Source organism: Tauraco erythrolophus, chromosome 1, assembly GCF_009769465.1.
Source record: "Tauraco erythrolophus isolate bTauEry1 chromosome 1, bTauEry1.pri, whole genome shotgun sequence".
Taxonomy (NCBI): Eukaryota; Metazoa; Chordata; class Aves; order Musophagiformes; family Musophagidae; genus Tauraco; species Tauraco erythrolophus.
Window position 1 is genome coordinate 101,686,672 of NC_141465.1, and position 12,174 is coordinate 101,698,845.

Here is a 12,174-nt window from a genome sequence, read left to right on the forward strand (position 1 = left end):
GGTGCATGAAACTTCAGTGAAGATGATAACAAATTTACTTGTTTTCTAAAGCCTTTGGAACCTTAACTGGTGCTGTGTAGTGACTAGTGATAATCACAAATTTTTACTTGTTGGCTTGTCACTTCATATATTGATACCTCTTGAAACTTAGTTTCTTATTACTTTTTCTGGCTAGCTTTGACGTTTTCATGGCTCTCTTTTTCTGGAATACTAATGTCTAAATAGTTCAAATTGAACCTTTTGGTTGCTTGACATGTTTCACGGTGTTTTAGTGTAGCAATACAGCTTGTAGTACTAAAGACTCGTCTCTAATTGAAGCAACTTTTGCTTACTTTGGCACTGCCAGAATACTTGAAATTACTAGAGATACTATGGGCATTTTAAAAATTGGGGTGGGGGAGAGTTATGTGGAAAGCTATATAATAAGACTTTACAAGCATGTAGTGATTTAATCACTTGGAACAGATGCGAGGAAACTGTGCTTATATATTAAGTCTAAGTGTTTTTACAAACACTCTGTGGAGAATTAGCAGTTATGAAATGGGTAACTCATTTGGAGATCATGAGAATTACTTAGGAGTCAGTGACTTGGTGTGTGTTTGTAACATGTGAGACAGGTTATTGACAGACTGAACAAGATACCCGCATAGCAGCAAACCCAGCTTACAGAGCTGCCCAGACTAGCGTGGCCTCGTAGAGTTCAGTGTAAGCTGTGAAGTCTGCTCAAGAAGCTGAGCAAATAGTCTTTAAGCCATATCAATGGTTCTGGTTTCTCACTAGGACTGTAAGGTAGTGCTAGAGCTCGTTTCTCTCACCATCTTGACTTCCAGGTCTGTTTTGTTTCTGAAGCCTTACTTCCACTCTACTACAGGGGCTTTTTCCTCAGATTAGTGCTCTTCCCCTCGAGCTCTGATGGTTCTTACAGGTGTGATGTTGCTTGGGAGGGAAGGGCTGAGCAACTTCAAGCTCTTCTCTTTTCACTTCTCAGTCTCACAGAAGGCATGGCGAAAGTGTTTGAAAGCTTCCCGCTCCTCCTTTATGGAAAGAAAGGAAGGAAGGTATCCATAAAGAAGATTTAATAGAGGAATGCTGGTGTTTGTTCTTGCTTAAAATCAGTCTTCAGCTCATGTGACTTTTAAGTGAAAGGGGCAAATACAATCTAAAATAAATGTGTACATGTGGTGACTTAAAAATGCTTCTTGTTAACATCGAAGTTTGGTAATGTGCCTTTGGTGTTTACTTCTAGTAAGCTTAGGCAGATCTTACAACTGTTTTAAATACACAAAAGGAAAGCTTGCCATCAGAGTATGTTTCCATGTTTCAGCTGCTTAAGCAGCTTTGTTTTTTTTTTCCCCTCCACCTGAGAACCCAGATAATAAACTATGTTTCATCTTAAAATTAGTTTTAAGCTTTGACTTCATAGAATCAAATCAGCTCTGTCTGGACTATTGGTGTCTGCCCAGTATCACACAGTGTAAGGTATTATTGTCGGCTGTTTGTTTCGTGCCTAATATAACTGTAGGTAATATCATGCTTTTGAATAATTAATCCTTTGATTTCTTAGTGAATTCCACATATTGTTGTTGTGTAAAATAAGGTTTGCTGTGACTACTACAACAGCTGCATTAATTGCAAATGTGTTTCCCTTGAGGAAGGGCTAGCTTGTGAATATTTCATCCTGTTATGAGGGAGCTAAGTCCTAGTACCTCTTCAAATATAAGGCATTGCACTTACTGGGACTGGTTTAGCTATTTATTCTTGTTTGACTTTGAGTAATTCAACACAAAAATTCTGCAAGTCTGTTCCTTTGTAGCAGTGACTTGTTGCTGCTTAGTTCATTCAGGCATGTATCTTCCACTTCTTTGAGTGAGGAAATCTTAGAAATTATCAGGAGTGCCCTATCTCTGAGGAGTTGTTCAACTTCTCTGTAGTGTCCTTGTTCCCTGATTTGTACAATGATCTTAAGAGATTTCTCCTTTGATAAAAGATAAATATGCAAGTGTTTGTAGGAGTTAATTAAATTAATTCTTACTCGTAAAATTCTAGATGTTTTTTCATTTCAGTTAATGAAATAATAACGGATTCTAAGCATGCAAATAGTCAGTCTCCTAGTAATGATGTGGAGGACTTACCAAACTATTAAAATCAATAATCAGCATGATATGATGCTGTGCTAATTAATGCCTCCCAAATGAGGCGAATAACATAGCTGAGGTAGTCGTTGTAATCCACTACTGGAGTAGTGGATGTTTGAAGTCTTGGTTAAAGATCCCTTCCTTTAAAGACAGGAGTATGGACCTGTCAGTAAAAATCTTGTGGTGTAACTACTGTTTTGTGGTGCACTTGTTACTTGTGCTGCTAAGGAGGGGCAGCATAGGAAGAGTGTAGGCTGTTTCTTTGATACTGACTTTGAAAAGAGGTGGTGAGGGCACCTGGCCAGCTGCAGACTATTAGAATGGCAGAATTGGGGAGGATAGATAATAGACTAATGGTAAGAGTCAGCAGGACTTTCATGAGGGATAATCATGCTTCACATCTGTTGGTGATTTGAGGGAGTCTGATTTGGAGAAAACTTTATCCCAAATAAATATTCTTGGTTTAATTTTTCAAAAGGGCTTTGTAAATGTCATCGTGAAAGGCTCATAAAGCAGGTTTCCATGGAATGGTGCTGGCTGATTATTCACTCTAGACTTTTTCTAAGAAAAGCTCCTATATGAATAAATGATAACTTTTCAGAATTAATTCCCATTGGTTTTTGCGCTGGAACCTTTTTTTAATTGTCTGTGGTTATATTAAAGTGAACAAGTGGTGAATAGCAAGAAGAGTTCAGTTGTACTAAACTGCTCATGGCACAAGAAGTGAAGGCCACCTGAAAACATGCAGAAGTACTTCATGTTTCTGGAGTGAGTTGAGTCATAGCAAGTAAAGTTGTTTGTAGATGAATGTTAGACTTGGAAATCCTAATTTAGACCTAGTATGGGTTGTGAGCTGGATTTCCCTTAAGATTTGAGATTTTGGGGGGATTTTTGAGGTTCAGTTAAAACAATTCCCTTGTACAGTAGGTGAAAGCTGGTGAATCCCGAGGAAGAAAAGTGCTGTTAGGTCACTGCTCAAGTACACTGTAAGCAAGCCTATGTTTGCAATGTCGTGTGTGTTGCTGTTTCCCCTGGTCCTGCCCACCTCCCCGAGCCTCCTCAGAAGAGGGATGCAAATATGAAATAACCTTGAAGGAGAAAGAACTGAATAGAACAATCTGGAGAAGTTAAGTAGAGACTTCCCTATTTTCAAGCTGTCATGCCTAGTTTTGATTTTGGTATAAATGGTGGCTGCAAAGTAGCAGGCTCCAAACAAAAAGTTCTTAACAAAAAGGTATTTGTACTGTAGAACCCTTTGCTGCAAGATATAGTAGCTATGAAAAGTTTTAGGCACTTCAGGGTGTGTGGGAAGCCCTTTAGTTTTTTGTGTGTGAAGATGTACCCTTTGGCTCAGAGGATTGGTGAGGTACAGATAACTGGAGGCTGAGAACATTCTGGAGAGAACTGTAACAATGCTTGTCTTATAAGCTTTTCCCTATGCATCTACCACTTGGATCTTACCTCTGGTGGCCTGTACCAGGTGGATCTGATCTCTTTGGCCTGATCTGGGTGATCAGGCCCAGTCAACATGGGTTTATGAAAGGCAGGTCTTGCCAATCAAACCTGATCACCTTCTATGACAGGGTGACCCGCCTGCTTCACGAGGGAAGGGCTGTGGATGTAGTTTTCCTAGACCTCAGTAAAGCCTTTGATACAGTTTCTCATAGTGTTCTGGTTGAGAAACTGATAACTGCTGGCCTGGATAGGCACACCCTCCTTTGGGTTAAAAACTGGCTGGATGGCCGAGCCCAAAGAGTGGTGGTAAATGGGGCTAAATCCGGCTGGAGGCCGGTCACCAGTAGGGTTCCCCAGGACTCAGTGCTAGGTCCAGTTCTGTTTAACATCTTTATCAATGACCTGGATGAGGGGATTGAATGTACCCTCAGTAAATTTGCGGACGACACCAAGCTGGGAGGCTGTGTCGATCTGCTCGAGGGTAGGGAGGCCCTTCAGAGGGATTTGAACAGACTGGATCGTTGGGCTGAGGCCAATGGCATGAGCTTTAATAAGGCCAAGTGCAGAGTCCTTCACTTGGGGTATAAAAACCCCAAGCATCACTATAGGCTCGGGGAAGAGTGGCTGGAGAGCTGCCTGGCGGAGAAGGACCTGGGGGTGTTGGTTGACTACCGGCTTGATATGAGCCAGCAGTGTGCCCAGGTGGCCAAAAAGGCCAATGGGATACTGGCGTGTATCAAGAATAGTGTGACCAGCAGGAGCAGGGAAGTGATCCTGCCCCTGTACTCGGCACTGGTGAGGCCGCACCTGGAATATTGTGTCCAGTTTTGGGCCCCTTGCTTTAAGAGAGATATTGAGCTCCTGGAGTGAGTCCAAAGAAGGGCGACTAAACTGGTCAAGGGGCTGGAAAATAAAACTTATGAGGAGCGGCTGAGGGAGTTGGGGCTGTTTAGCCTGGAGAAGAGGAGGCTGAGGGGAGACCTGATTACGGCCTATAAATACTTGAGAAAAGATGGTGGGGAGGTGGGGGAAGGGCTCTTTACATTAGTGATGGGTGATAGGACAAGAGGAAATGGGCATAAGCTTAGTCAGGGGAGATTCAGGTTGGATGTTAGGAAGTATTTCTTCTCTGAAAGGGTTGTCAGCCACTGGAATAGGCTGCCCAGGGAGGTGGTTGAGTCCCCATCCCTGGATGTGTTTAAGAATAGGGTGGATGATCTACTTGAGGATATGGTTTAATGGGGATTAGGGATGGTTGGACTCGATCTACAAGGTCTTTTCCAACCTAGAAATCTATGAATCTGTTATGATTCATGCAACTCTTTTGTCTGAATCACTGTGAAATCTTCTATGGAATGTTGAGATGAAGTTAATGTTTAAGGCTTGCATCAGTGATTGCCTTGAACTTGCTTTAAGATGCCTAAATAAAAGCATAAATTTCTTTAAAGCCTGAGATTGGTATGTTTGTGTGTATCAGGCCGAACAGAACAGTGCTGATGTTGATAGTTTCATTTGGATAACTGCTCACAGATGTGGTTCCACGAGTTTGTGGAGCACCTGCTCAGTTTGAGTTCTTGCTAGCCAAATTGCAGTTTCATCCCAGGAGAAGTGGCAGATTGGTCTCTTCGGTACTTCTACACAAAGTGCAGATTAAAAACTAGTTGAAAATCATAGAATCATAGAATCGTTAGGGCTGGAAGGGACCTTCAAAGGTCATCTAGTCCAACCCCCCTGCAAGGAACAGGGATATCTCCAACTAGATCAGGTTGCTCAGGGCCTCATCCAACCGGGCCTTGAACGTCTCCAGGGATGGAGCATCCACCGCCTCTCTGGGCAACCTGTTCCAGTGTTCTACAACTCTCATGGTAAAAAATTTTTTCCTAATATCCAACCTGAATCTACCTCCCTCTATTTTAAAACCATTACCCCTTGTCCTATCACAACTGGCCCTCCTGAACAGCCTCTCCCCATCTTTCTTGTAGGCCCCCTTGAGGTACTGGAAGAATGTGTGACTGGCCTATGACTTGTCTAATTTCTATTGTTGCTGTTATGGTTTCTGCTTTGCAGAGGCATACATGTGTTCATAAACTGTGGTTATATACAGAGTTCTGTAAGCAAGAGCTTTTTCTGCTGCATGTTCTCTTGTTTGTACCTTTTCAAAGCAAAGGATATTCTAGGGCTTCAGGTTGAGTGTGTGTGCACAGCACAGAATTAGACCAGGTCTTAATTTAAGGCAAACTTTTAAATTGCCATCTTCCCCCTTCAAAAGAGGCGTAGTTTGTAGGGCTGTTAGACATGTCTCTGACAACAAGTGTTGAAACAACATTCTCTTACCATGTGTTCTTCCCAATAATAAATAATACAGTATCAATTTTATTCTGCCAGTGATGTAGAAGACAAACAGCAGTGGATATAGCTGTTACTGTACAGAACACAAGTGGAAGTATGTTTTGTATATTCTGCAGATGTGAACTTAAATCATTGGAAAAAGGTAAAGGAAAAAATGCTGTTGTATAGAGAGAACTGTGATAGTGAAAGCTTAGCTATTACTGTGGCATTAGTACTTTGATCAAAATGTTACCACTATATATGGTGCTGGTCACTTACTCTATTGTATACCACCATCTGTGGTCTGACTCAGCACTGAGGGGAGACCTGATTACAGCCTACAAATGCTTGAGAAGGGATGGTGGGGAGGTAGGGGAAGGGCTCTTTACATTAGTGATGGGTGATAGAACAAGAGGAAATGGGTATAAGCTTAGTCAGGGGAGGTACAGGTTGGATGTTAGAAAATATTTCTTCTCTGAAAGGGTTGTCAGCCGCGGGAATAGGCTGCCCAGGGAGATGGTTGAGTCCCTATCCCTGGATGTGTTTAAGAAAAGGGTGGATGAACTATTTAGGGATATGGTTTAATGGGGATTAGGGACGGTTGGACTGGATGATCTCTAAGGTCTTTTCCAACCTAGAAATCTATGAATCTATGATCTGCATTGCCGAGTCCCCTGGTCTGGGAAAGAGCTATGTGGCCTGTCCGTTTTGACAATGGAAGCAAGCAAGGCTGGAGCTAGGTTGTCTTCCTCTTCTTTTGATTTCACCTGATGAGATTAACCGTTCTTACCAGCAGAGAGCAGAGGTGCTCATGCATATGTAAAATACCAGTAGGACTTGGGAGCAAGGGTAGAAGAATATGTTGATGCTCTGGAAAGGTTGTCCTGAGGCTAGAGATCTAGGATGCTGTGAGAGTAGGAAAGTGATAATGAACTTTTTGCTTGGCCTTCATGAATTGAAGCCCTTTCAGCTGATGCTTTTTATGTTTTCTCAAACATCAGTGAACTGAAATCAGTGTGGAGAGAGGGTTACTGTTTGGGGAACCTCATGCAGAGGTCTGTAGTCTGTCTCTGAAACTTAATAGTACCATGATGCTTTGTTTTCCTGTATCAGTATTGCAAAGTATCCAGATATTTCATCATACAAGGAGCATTTTGAACACAGATGCTGAACTCTTTTGGAACTTAATAGTTTATCATTGAAACAAGATGGTGTTGGACCTTGCTATCAAACTGGTGAATAATTTAGTAATTATTATTTGTTAGCATAGGAACAGTATATACTGAGTTCTACCAGAAATCTAAGTTACTTGGCAGTTGATGAAATTAGTAACCTGTGAGAAATACAGATTGTCTGTTAGATGCAGATGACATTATTTTATAGATGTGCAATAAACCAAGGAATACTATTTAAAAGGTCCAAGTGTTAAATGCTAATTAAGAATAGTGACAGTGTGCTGATGTTCCTGTATTGATCGTGTCTGGTTTTGGTCAGAAATGTGTATTAATAAATTGAACGGCCCTTAAGTACTTATCACGTAGCTCCCAGGAAAGGCTGCTGATCAGGATCGTGGTCAGTGATAACTTTGAGGAGTTTTTATTACTGAACTTGATCACCATTTCTAGCATAACTGACTTCCAGCATTCTTTCTATAGGGTTTGATATGGAAGCCTTGTCTTATTCTCTAGGCTCTGATGTTCTGTGTTTAGCTCGTGTTCCTTCCTTACCCAGCCCCCCCTCCATTAGTGCTACACAGCAGACACAGTTTTAAAAAAATCAAAGATGTAAGCATAGAGAACATAAGTTGAAAACTTTGTTTAAATGAATCCTAGGTGTTACCAAAAACCCCAGAGTTTTGCAACAAGAGGGAAGACACCGCTGGCAAGAAGAATGTTGAAGCTTTGAAACTTTGTTGAGTGCTGAGGTCTGCAAGCAGGATTATGTGGAAGTACAGCAGCAGGGAAGACTAACTTAAACAAATAATGTTCTTATAATAAAACTTGAAGCTGTTTTTTTTTTTTTTCAGTTACTTGGAAATAGTTAAATCAGTTAAAAAGCTTGGTTTTCTTATTAGTGGTTCTGATGGTTTCAGCATGTTTCTGGTGAGGCAGCCTATTGATGTGCAGACCTGTATTAATAGAACGTGGGATCCTGATCAGATAGGATCTGAGAATAGTGTTAAATTTCTGGCAGTGGTTTAGATTCAATATTTGACAAGACCTTGTCAAGAGACACCAAAACCAACTTCCAAATTGTGGTGGTGTTAAAGAAAATTGCACATGCTTACCTTACCATGAGACTGGTCAGTGTGTTGCGTTCAGATTGAACTACTTAGCTGCAGCTGTTAGAGTCACAGACTATCTTAACTTAAAACTATTAAAACATTTACGTTTGATCAAGGGAGCTTGGTTGCCATGCTTAACACTGTTCCTTGGTTTGATATGATACCTGTCCTCACTCTTTGAATGTGATACTGCATTTTATTCAGCCGAAAATGGTTTATGAAATAGTATCATGTCACTTCAGTATGTTTTTAGGCACTGAGGATAGGAAATGAGGAAGGGAATTGGTTGCTGCAACTGCAGTCTCTCTTTGAGTAGCCATTTGAGCTTTTCTTGTTAGATGGCTTCTCAGAAGTGAGTGTTAATGTCTGAGGACCATAATGAGATGTTCTTCAGCCATAAAATTGCTCATCTGTGCATTAAACTCTATCTTTGGTATGTGAAAAGTGTAGCTGTTTTCTCAATTCAAGACTTTGAGTGGCAACTGCTTTGTCTAGGGAGGTGTAGTCTGTAAAAGCATCCTACTAACCTGATGTTGCAAATAGTTAAACATAATTTACATGTAAATGACATATGCAATTGAGTAGTGATACATGAAGACTTTCTGTTTTACAAGTAATGTTAATGAGCCATTCAGACCTCTGATTCTGTTGATGTTTAGGAGTGGGAGGGGGTTTTGTCTGTTTAAAAAAAAAGATGGCATGATACAAAATAAATTAGAATTTGTGAATGGCAGTTTCTTAAGTAGGAGCAAAGCACTGTAATACAGCATTAATGCATTGTTGTATTCTTATTACTAGTATTTTTTACAGTTATAGTTACTTCCTAGATGCTGTGCCATTAGACCTCTATGTAGAGGCACAAGATGCTTACCTGAAAGTGCATAAAATGACGTCTAGCTTAATTGTATGGCAAAGGCTACAAGTTGATTATATCTTTGCGTTAGTGTTGAAAAAGGGAATAAACCAGGATGAGATGTTTGCCGGAGGAGGTAGCATCTTCCAGGAACATCTGGTAGCAGAAGTTCTGGATAACATTTTGACCTTGCAAAAATCTTCCTTTGGGGCTTCAGGCATGCAAACATTTATGATTTGGCTTTAGTTTTAGAAGGAAACTGTTGCTATAGAAGGGTGATGAGGAACCTCACTTTAAACACAGCAGATAGGGCTGTTTTAAAAAAAACAAAGCCAGCATATTAGCTTGAGTTTTTAGTATACCAAAAACTTACTGCAACGGGGCAGATACTAATGAACACATTTCAGCAATATTTGTCCCGATTAGTACAAAACTTGAGAATACATCTAGAGATATGAGGTTTCTCAACTATGAAATTCCCATCTGTACTACAAAATGAGATGGTATCATAGAATGGCATAGGCTGGAAGGGACCCTAGAGATCATCTAATCCAACCTCCCTGTCATGGGCAGGGACGCCTCTCAACTAGATCAGGCTACTCAAGGCTCTGTCCAACTTGGCCTTGAACACCTCCAGGGAGGGGGCATCCACGACTTCGCTGGGCAATTTATTCCAAAGTCTCACCACCCTCGTACTGAAGAATTTCTTCCTAAGATCTAATCTAAATCTGTTCTCCTTCAACTTAAACCCATTTCCCCTTGTCCTATCAGTGGACACTCTTGTAAGAAGTCCCTCTCCAGCCTTCCTGTAGGTTCCTTTCAGGTATTGGAAGGCGGCTATTAGATCCCCCCGAAGTCTTCTCTTTTCAAAGCTGAACAATCCCAGCTCCCGCAACCTGTCCTCGTAGCAGAGGTGCTCCAGCCCTTGGGTCATCTTTGTGGCCCTCCTCTGAACACGCTCCAACAAATCTATGTCTCTCTTATGGTGGGGACACCAGAACTGGACGCAGTATTCGAGGTGGGGTCTCACAAGAGCAGAGTAGAGGGGGAGAACCACCTCTCTTGACCTGCTGACCACGCTTCTCTTGATACATCCCAGGATGCGGTTGGCCTTCTGGGCCATCATACAGCAACAAACTCTGGTCTCCTCTAAACAAGATAGAGGTGGAGCACAGTGTGCTCATTCACGGTTTTTGGACAGACAGAAGCTTAAAAGCAGTCCTTTCACAGAGTTTGGACACTTGAAAGCCCAGGGCTTCTCCATGCAACTGAATCTGCAAGCCTTTCAGTATGTATATGTGTGTTGATGATGAGTCACATAACTTTGAGGAAAGACCTTTTCTCTTTGGCTTGAACATAAACCAATATATTGGCATAAATACGTAACTTATTTACCAGTGCGTACGTGTGTTTATGTGTGTACTTGGTTAATCAAAAGGTGATTTCTCGCCCTGGCTGCCTCCAATGAGGCTTGACACATAAGCAGTGGAATTGCATAAAGTTGCATTTTGTACTGATTCATCATGTTTCTGTGGTCAGCTCTTTTTTTTTTCTAGTAACTAGCAGCTGGCCAAGAAATGCTGTGGTTTGTGTCTGCTTTTGAGCTAAGCTGTTGATTGACAAGTGCAAGTATGCTGATTGTCTATCAGCAAGCCAAACAACTGTGAGTGTTGGACTTGTGCTTTTCTCTGTGGAGAGCATTAGCTTCTCTTTCATCTGTCTGTTCGCCTCTGGAAAATGCCATCCTGTTTGTCCTTCAAAAATCTCAAATTTATAATTTTCTGAGTTCAATTCTTACTCTAGGCCTGAGACTAAACTCTATAAGACTAAAATGTCAGAACAAGGGTAATATATATGATTTCCTCAAGTAGTTAATCTATTTTCAGTGTACACTTGACTCGAATAGCTGCTGTTCTATGGTTAAGCATTGCTCTATGTTTGGAGTTTCACTCAACTTGACAAGTTGTAGAATTGCAGATGAATGTTCACTATTCTGTTACTTTTGAGGCATACCTGAATAAATTTAGAAAGCATGCTTAGAGCATTTTTTTGTATTTTCTTAGGATTCCTTAAAAAATGATACTAAGCATTTTATGTTAAGAAAGAAAAAAATAGATGCATGGGAGATTTTGACTTTCACCCTGGAGGGGGCTCCAGGTTTTGCTGCAACCTGGGTTATTTTTGGATAAAGATGTGGGAACTAATTCTCAGTTTAAAATTCTCAAAACTTTTTTGTTGCTGCTGTTTAGATGTCAGTTGCCATAGTATAAATATTTGCCTCTGATAGGAATGCCCTGACCATCCTGCCAGAAGTCATTCAGGTCGAGCAACCTGATCTAATATCAAGGTTAGCTCCCCTTTGTTTTGAGGGGTGATTTAGGTGACCTCCAAAGGTTCCTGCAGACCTACATTATTCTATGTTTTAGTGTCCCCTTAATCATGGTTAACTGCGAGCGTCTTTTCCTTCAAGTTCGGAAACTTAAAGGACTTTAAATCACGTTCATGCTTACTGATACAAGCATACTTTTAACTTAAGTAAATTTTGTTTTAAAGTGATCAACTCATAGAATCATAAAATCATAGAAAGGTTAGGGTTAGAAGGGACCTCAAAGATCATCTAGTTCTAACCCCCCCTGCCATGGGCAGGGACACCTTCCACTACATCAGGTTGCTCAAAGCCTCATCCAGCCTGGCCTTGAACACTTCCAGGGATGGGGCGTCCACAACTTCTCTGGGCAACCTGTTCCAGTGCCTCACCACCCTCTGAGTGAAGATTTTCTTCCTTATTCTAATCAAAATCCCCCTTCTTTCAGTTTGAAGCCATTGCCCCTTGTCTGTTGTGATCAGTAATCGATTTAAATTACTATGACCTTACCGACTTATTAACATCAGGTAATGTCTTTCAAATAAGAAAAGGGACTCAAGTTCACGTTTAGTTTTTTGGTTTTGTCTTTGTTGGTTTTTTTACCCTTCTTGGGTTCCCACAGTTGAACCACATTGTTTGACAGTTTACCTAGTGATTAGGTAAATGGTACCCTAAATAAATCTAAAAGTAGCCCTTAGCTGTTACTATTCCAGCTAGAAATTAGGTGGGTTTTTTTAATACCCAGGTAAATTCT

The 12,174-nt window shown here is 41.0% G+C and overlaps 1 protein-coding gene across 1 annotated transcript in view; it reads left to right on the top strand.

Annotated features, from left to right (window-relative positions):
- NAA16 (N-alpha-acetyltransferase 16, NatA auxiliary subunit) overlaps nucleotides 1–12,174 on the top strand; it is a 76,501-nt gene that overhangs the window by 1,813 nt on the left and 62,514 nt on the right. The window lies entirely within an intron of this gene.